General features: G+C 41.0%; 1 pseudogene; it reads right to left on the bottom strand.

Annotated features, from left to right (window-relative positions):
• Positions 1–2,612: 2,612 nt before the first annotated feature.
• LOC126083169 (transforming protein RhoA-like) lies at positions 2,613–3,296 on the bottom strand (annotated as a pseudogene).
• Positions 3,297–8,575: the final 5,279 nt, after the last annotated feature.

Genomic DNA, 8,575 nt, shown 5'->3' with positions numbered 1-8,575 from the left:
TATTAGGGCTCCTAATGTTGTCCCTATTTTTCTTCCATGATCTTTATCATTTAGATTTTATATTTTGGAGTTTGATCCATTTTGAGCTTATTTTTGTGCATGGTGTGAGGTACAGGTCTTGTTCCTTTTTTGTGGATGGATATCCAGATATGCCAGCACCATTTGTTAAAAAGCCTGTCTTTTCCCAATTTAACTGCTTTGGGGCCTTTGTCAAATATCAGCTGCTCATATGTGGATGGATTTATGTCTGGGTTCTCAATTCTGTTCCATTGGTCTATGTATAATAGGTTCTAATATCAGTTAGAGTGAGGCCTCCCACTTTGTTCTTCTTTTTCAGTAATGCTTTACTTATCTGGGGCCTGTTTCTCTTCCTTATCAAGTTGGTGATTTGTTTCTCCATCTCGTTAAAAAATGTTGTTGGAATTTGAATCAGAATTGCATTAAATGTATAGATCGCTTTTGGTAGAATAGAGATATTTATAATTAAGTCTTCCTATCCATGAACAAGGTATGTTTTTCCACTTATGTGGGTCTCTTTATGTTTCTAGTGGAAGTGTTTTTTAGTTTTCTTTGTATAAGTCTTTTACATCTCTGGTAAGATTTATTCCTAAGTACTTTATCGTCTTGGGGGCTACTGTAAATTGTCTTGATTTGGTGATTTCCACTTTGATGTACTTTTTGACGATGTCGAGGAATCCAACTGATTTTTGTATGTTTACCTTGTATCCTGTTACTCTGCTGAACTCTTCTATTTGTTTCAGTAGTTGTCTTGAGGAGTCATAAGGGTTTTCTGTGTATAAGATCATGTCATCCTCAAATACTTTGACTTCTTCTTTCCCAATCTGAATACCCTTTATTTCTTTATCTAGCCTAATTGCTCTGGTTAGGACCTCCAGCACAATGTTGAATAAAAGCAGTGATAAAGGGCATACTTCTCAGGTTCCCAATCATAAGGGGAGTGCTTTGAGGCTCTCTCCATTTAGGGTGATATTGGCTATTCCTTTGTATAAATGCCCTTTATTATGCTGAGGGATTTTTCCTTCTATTCCTGTTCCCCTGAGAATTTTTATCATGAATGGGTGTTGAACTTTGTCAAATGCCTTTTCTGCATCAATTGATAAAATCATGTGGTTCTTGTCCTTTGTTTTATTTATATGATGTCTTACCTTAATTGTTTTTCTAATGTTGCACCATCCCTGCATACCTGCTACGAATCCCACTTGGTCAGGATGAATTACCTTTTTGATATCTTGTTGAATTCCATTGGCTAGAATTTTGGTGAGGATTTTTTATTCTAAGTTCATGAAGGATGTTGTTGTTGTTAGGTGCCGTCAAGTTGGTTCCGACTCATGGTGACCCTACGCACAACAGAACGAAACACTGCCCGGTCCTGAACTATCCTTACAATCGTTGTTATGGTTGAGCTCATTGTTGCTGCTACTGTGTCAATCCATCTTATTGAGGATCTTCCTCTTGTCCGCTGCCAAGCATGATGTCCTTCTCCAGGGACTGATCCCTAATGACAACATGTCCATACGTTTTCTTCGTATATTGTGTGTTTCTCATTTTCATAGTAGTTGAATTTATTTTTGCTGAGTCGTTGTGTTTTTCTTGGTTTTTATTTTGAAATATGGAATGTGGCTATCTTAATATTTACCCCTATTTTTCTAAGTAAGAACCTAACTTGTATCGTCCTATATCACCTTGTTTTCCTCTCCATATGAAAGATCTATGCCTCCTGTATTTAGTCCCTCTTTTGTGATTTTTGTAATCTTTTACATAAGGACTTCAATGATTCCCTGTTTTGAGCATTTTTTTCTTTTTTAAATTAATCTTATTTTGTTTTTGTGTTTTCCCTATTTGAGTTGATATCAGGATGTTCTGTTCTGTGACCTTGTGTTGTGTTGGTATCTGATATTATTGATTTTCTGACCAAAGAATTTCCTTTAGTAATTCTTTTTTTTTTTTAAAGGAATTTTCCATCTGACTTTATTTTCAAATACACTTTCTTTTTTAAAAAACCAATACACTTTCTGCAGAGATGACAAATATCAGTATCAGGAAATCCAATTATACAAAAAATAGTACCTCTAGTCTGGGGTAGATATATTTATTTTTGGTAACATACGTTCAGTGGCACTAATTACACAGTAACTATAAGGTAACTAACATGACCACAGAAGTGTAACTTTGCCACAGCTGCGTGGACTTGGGCCTTTCCGACTGAGCACATTTTCAAAAAACTGGACGCCCACTTCAGAGCTATGCTAGTGAGACCCATTTAGGAGGAGTGTCCTGAAGTGGAGACTCACCAGAATATCTTGCAGCTGACAGGTAATAGGCATGACATGTTAGTTATAAAGTAGTTAGAGCCTAATTCACAAAAGTTACCAACTTTTTTTCTTTCTAGAAAGAAGCAAGAAGTTAAGAAATTCCTTGAATTAGTGCCTGGTGTGTCAGGTGGGAGTGCAGAGGAGGGCTGTTAGAGCAGTGTCAGAGGGGCCCTGGTGGGCCAGAGGGTTTGGACATCATTAATAATCATGGTTGGCTTCTAAATACGGGTAGCAAGATGACTTCTGATTTGTAACCTTAGGTAAATTATAGATAAATGAAAAAGGCCAGTGATCATACACTAAGATTAATAAACTGCACTTCAAAATTAACTGCATGAGGGCTGTGCTTGCAGCGAGGTTTCACAAGACAAGGCACCCAGATTTTTTCTTCCCACGCCTGGCTTGCATAGCCGCTCTCATGGCCATTTCAAAAACCTCCCTCACTCCCTCTTTGGTATTTGCTGAACACTCCATGTACACAAAAGCACCAATCCTGTTTGCCATATCCCTGCCTTCTTCAGGTTATACTGGCTCCTGATTCATCTTGGCTAGCTCCCACCTTGTGTGCTCATCATTCCGCAGGTCCTTCTTGTTCCCAACGAGGAGGATGGGCACATTGGGACAGAAATGCTTGACTTCTGGGGTTCATTTTTCTAGTATGTTCTCTAAACTATCAGGGCTGTTGATGGAGAAACACATCAATATAACATCAGTGTCCAGGTAGGAGAGGGGCCTCAGACGATCATAGTCTTCTTGCCCAGCTGTGTCCCACAAAGCCAACTCTACCTGCTTTCCATCCACTTCAATATCTGCCACATAGTTCTCAAACACTGTGGGCACATACACCTCGGGGAACTGATCCTTGCTGAAGACTATGAGCAAGTAGGTCTTGCCACAAGCTCCATCACCAACAATCACCAATTTCTTCACGATGGCAGCCATCACTTACAAATGTGCTGCGAGATGCCCAGCGTGTGTGGCAGAAGTTCTACAAAGTACCTTGAACTTCTCAGATGAAAGGCATTTTGGTGGCGACTCCGAGTCCGGCCTCTTCGTGACGAGGACTCTGCTCCGTGAGTCACGAGCTCAGAGGCACTGGCTGGTCGCTGAGGAGGCGGCGGCTGACTAACGAGAGAGCTGAGGAAGGACGGCAGGTGGCGGGCGGGGAGCTCGAGCGAGCGAGGGCGGGCAGTGGTGGGAGGGCAGGGAGCGATGCCTCCTTTAGTAATTCTTGTAGCTTTGGTTTGGTTTTCGTAAATTCAATAAGCTTGTGTTTATCTGTAAATGTTTTAATTTCACCTTCATATTTGAGAGAAAGTTTTGCTGGATATATGATTCTTAGCTGGCAGTTTTTCTCCTTTAGTGCTCTATATATGTCCTCCCATTGCCTTCTTGCCTGCATGGTTTCTGCTGAGTAGTCTGAACTTCTTGATTCTCCTTGGTAGGTGACTTTTCTTTTATCCCTGTCTGCTTTTAAAAATTTCTCTTTATTTTTGGTTTTGGCAAGTCCGATGATAATATGCCTTGGTGATTTTCTTTTTGGATCAATCTTGTATGGGGTTCGATGAGCATCTTGGATAGATATCCTTTTGTCTTTCACGATGCCAGGGAAGTTTTCTGCCAACAGATCTTCAACTGTTCTTTCTGTATTTTCTGTTATCCCTCCCTGTTGTGGAACTCCAGTCACATGCAAGTTATTCTTCTTGATAGAGTCCCACATGATTCTTAGGGTTTCTTCATTTTTTTCATTTCTTTTATGTGATTTTCTTCGACTATATTGGTGTCAATTGCCTTATCTTCCATCTCCCCCACTCTGCATTCCGATTCCTCGCTTCTGCTTCTCTGACTTCCTATTGAGTTGTATAATTCTGTAATTTTACTGTTAATCTTTTGGACATCTGATGCTGTATCTCTATGGATTCTTGTAGCGTATTAGCTTTTCCACTATGTTCTTGAATAATCGTTTTGATTTCTTCAACTGCTTTATCAATGTGTTCCTTGGCTTTTTCTATAGATTGCCTTATTTCATTTCCGAGGTCATCTCTGATGTCTTGAAGCATTCTGTATATTAGTTTTTTATATTCTGCATCTGGCAATTCCAGGATTGTATCTTCGTTTGGGGAAGATTTTGATTCTTTAATTTGGGGATTTGTAGAAGCAATCATGGTCTGCTTCTTTATGTGATTTGATATCGACTGCTGTCTCCAAGCCATCTAGAAGATATTGTAACGATTTATTTTATATTTGCTCACTGAGTCTTATCTTTTTGTTTTGTTTTGTTTCAATATACCCAGATTGCGCTGTCTTGATCATTGTAGCCTTTGAATCATTTATGTCCTATTACCAGCTGGTTTGAGCTGTTACCAGATATATAAGCCTAAGAGTCCATTCACTATTCTTGAATAGAATCAGCTTAAGTGTTCTGATTTTGGGTCACCAAATGTGTGGTGTAGACTGTCACCTATTAACTTAGAGAAGTAGTGATGATAGTTGTGTGCACCACATTCTAGTAGCAGCAGGGGGCACACTCCAAGGAGGGCAGGATGCTGACAGCATTCCCTCATGTGCCAGTGAGGTAGGAGTGTCTCTATTCCTAGAGCATTTTGGTGGGTGGGCTCTGCAGCTGTACCTTAGGTACCCAATGCTTGTAACTCTAAAGATTGGTAAGGCTTCACTATTCTCAGACCCCTTTAGGAGGTGGCTAGGTGGTTTGGGTGGAGCTTCAGCCCTCAGTTCCCCACTGTGGATCAGTGAGGGCTCTGTTTAATAGTTAGAGAGGCATCAGACCTTGGAAATTTTTCTTTCCACTTCTCTGCTGCAACAATTACAGTCAGATCTCTATCAGAATTGCCTTTGCATTATAATAGCCACCTTGTTCCCTTTAGGGGTGAAAGCCAAGGACTGTGGATCTCATATTCTTGGCTGGACCTGGTTCTGTATTTTTATTCCAGTTTCGGGAAATCAGGGAAGAATTTTTTCCCCCTGGTTGTCAGTTGCTGCTTCTCTCAGGCCAGGAGAAAGGGTTAGGGAAAAGAAAAAAATACCCTCAGAGCACTTCACTCTCTGGCCCAGGAAATTCCAATGTTAATGAAGCCAGCTGGGGCAGGGAGGGGACGAATCAGATAGATAGGAGAGAGTAGCCATGGGAAATATAGACAAAGTTACTTATCTTGCTTGGTGATGACTGTTTTATCTGAGATTCCAGAGGGGCCTGTAGCGTGTGTGCGCTGGCTGGGTCGAGTTTGCCCCCCGAGGGTCAGGCCTGTGTCCCGTGCTTGCACCATCTCAGGAAGCTGTGCTCAGCTCCTCTGCGCTTAGTCCAAAGCCCAGCGTCAAGGTTTTCTGACTGGGACAGTGGCTCCAGGCTCCAAAAACAATCGCTGCTTCTCCGTGGTTGCTAGCTCTCTTGTCAGCAGCATCCGTGAGCAGCCTGCGCTGGATGAGCCTCTACCAAGTTTACTCCAGAGGTTTAGGGATTAGGGCTGTGTCCCATGCTTGCCCCATCTCAGTAAGCTGCAATCATCCCCACCACTCTGGTACCAAGGAACCATGAGGGCTCAAGGCTATGGCGCAGGACGCCGGTTCCAGAAACGGCCGCTGCTTCAGGGCACGGTTTTCGCTTCCCTGTCACTCAGGTCAACTCTTTAGTTCTGTGTTTGATGGTCCGGCTTTGTACATTGTCATGTATATGATCAATTCACTTGTTTTTCCAAGTCTTTGTTGCAAGAGGGATGCACGGTAGTTCTATCAAGTCAGCCATGTTGGCCCTGCCTTCTCCTTTTCTAATATTTTTTATTTGCTTTCTTCTGGTGGCTGAGGATTTCTTTTGTTGCTCTCTTTCTATTTGTTCAAGTTGTAGGGATAATTCTTTGATTTTGGCCCTTTCTTCTTTTTGGATATGTGCATTTATTGACATGAATAAATGAGTACTGCTTTCGCTGTGTCCCAAAGATTCTGATAAGAAGTATTTTCATTCTCATTGTATTCTATGAATTTCTTTATTCCATCCTTAATGTCTTGTATAACCCAGTCCTTTTTGAGCAGAGTATTGTTCAGTTTCCAAGTGTTTGATTTCTTTTCCCTGCTTTTTCTGTTATCGATTTCTATTTTTATGGCCTTATGGTGAGAGAAGATGCTTTGTAATATTTCAATGTTTTGGATTCTTCTAAGGCTTGCTTTATGACCTAATATGTGGTCTATTCTAGAGAATGTTCCATGTGCACTAGAAATAAAGTATAAATGGCTGCTGTTGGGTGGCATTTTGATCTTCCATGTCTTTATTAAGCTTCTTTCTGGATGTCCTGTCCTTCACCGAAACTGGTGTGTCGAAGTCTCCGACTATTACCGTGGAGCTGTCTGTCTCACAATTCAATGCTGTTAGAATTTGTTTTATGTATCTTGCAGCCATGTCTTTGGGTGCATAAATATTTAATATGGTTATATCTTCTTTGTATATTGTCCCTTTAATGATTATATAGTGTCCTTCCCTTTCTTTGATGATGGATTTAACTTTATAGTCTCTTTTGTCAGAAATTAATATTGCCACTCTCGCTCTTCTTTGACTGTTGTTTGCTTGATATATTTTTTTCTATACTTTGCGTTTCAGTTTGTGTCTCTAAGTCTAAGGTGTGTCTCTTGTAGGCAGCATATAGACGGATCATGTTTTTTAATCCATTCTGCCGCTCTTTATTGGTGCATTTAGCCCATTTACATTCAGCGTAATTATGGATAGGTAAGAATTTAGTGGTATCGTGTTGATGTGTTTTTTTGTGTATTGTTGACACTTTGTTTTTCCCACTTAATTTTATGTGCTGAGTAGATTATCTTTATATATTCTCCTTTCCTCATATTTGTTGTTGTTCATTTTGTTTCTGCTGGGTCTCTATTTTTTGTTGCATTTTATTTTGATGTGTAGGATAATTTGTCTACTTTGTGAGGACCTTGTTTGATAGGCAAAGCAATGTCAAACATCAATTACCCCCCTCCCCGCCACTGCACAGCTGAAATCGTTGTAGTCTGCCAAGAAGAGCCTATTCTCCTGAAATAGGCCCATATAGGTCCATTCACAGGGGAAAGGTACTCAAAGTCCATGGACTGTTTATGCCTGGAGAGGAGCTGCTTCTGTCCTGAGTTAACCCGGTTAGTGGAGCTGGTAAATTATCTTTCCCCCAGTTGCAAATTTATTCCTTTTCCAAGGCCAGGAAATTGGCTCTAGGTGCTGAACAGGGCTTATCTCAGGCCCAGGGAAATCAGCCACTGAAGCCAGCTTGGTGGGTGTGGATGGTAAAACATATGCAAGTACTTTGCTTTTGCTGAGAGTGCTGTTCTCTGGTTCCGGAGGTGTGTGTAGGCCGTGTGGCTGGCTGCTTCTCCAAGGGGAAACTGCAGCTGAAAGCTTGTAGCAGCCCATGGCAGCCACTCCCAGGAATGGTGCCTGAGGGCTCCTGGTAATTCAGGTTTAGTAACTCCTGTGTGCTTCTGAACCGTCTCTTCCTCCACCTACCCCTCAGTTCATTTTCTAACCTTGACTTTGATGTTCGGGCTGCTAGCTTGTCATAAATATACTCATTTCACTTTTTGGGGGGGATCTTTGTTGTAAGAGGGTTCGCCAGAACTGCCACAACCATCTGTCTATTCTACCATCTTGACCTTGCCCCCCAAGTTTCTTTTCTGTGTCTGTCATTTCCTACATTCTCTTTGGCTGAGTAGAGACCAATAGTTGTATCTTAGAAAGCCGTTATCAAGTTTTTAAAACCCCAGACACTACTCAGCAAACTCGGACGTGAAGTATAACTTTAGGAACTCTGTTACGCCCGTGTACCCAGATGTTCTACTAGACTCTGGTCCTAATACTTCAAATCCGGAAAACCAATCCCATGAGGTGTTTGGTTATGTATAAGAAATGTTCATAAGACTGCCCTGTATATGATTTATTGTATATATATGACTATGTGTGCATACATTCCCGTAGATGTATATGCATAAACATATTCACGTATATATACACTTATGTGTACTTATACATATAAATGCCTACCTGAATACATATATAATATCTGTTATATAAACCCAGTGCCGTCAAGTCGATTCCGACTCATAGCAACCCTATAGGACAGAGCAGAACTGCCCAATCAATACCAACATGCAAATCGATACCAACATGAGATACCATTCCACTCCCACTGTGATGGCTACAAGAAAAAAGTCAAAAACAAAAAAACGGGAAAATAACAAGTGTTGGA

Source organism: Elephas maximus, chromosome 9, assembly GCF_024166365.1.
Source record: "Elephas maximus indicus isolate mEleMax1 chromosome 9, mEleMax1 primary haplotype, whole genome shotgun sequence".
In the NCBI taxonomy this organism is placed as follows: domain Eukaryota; kingdom Metazoa; phylum Chordata; class Mammalia; order Proboscidea; family Elephantidae; genus Elephas; species Elephas maximus.
Note: the sequence above shows the minus strand (reverse complement) of the source record. Positions and strands in the feature narration are given on the sequence as shown.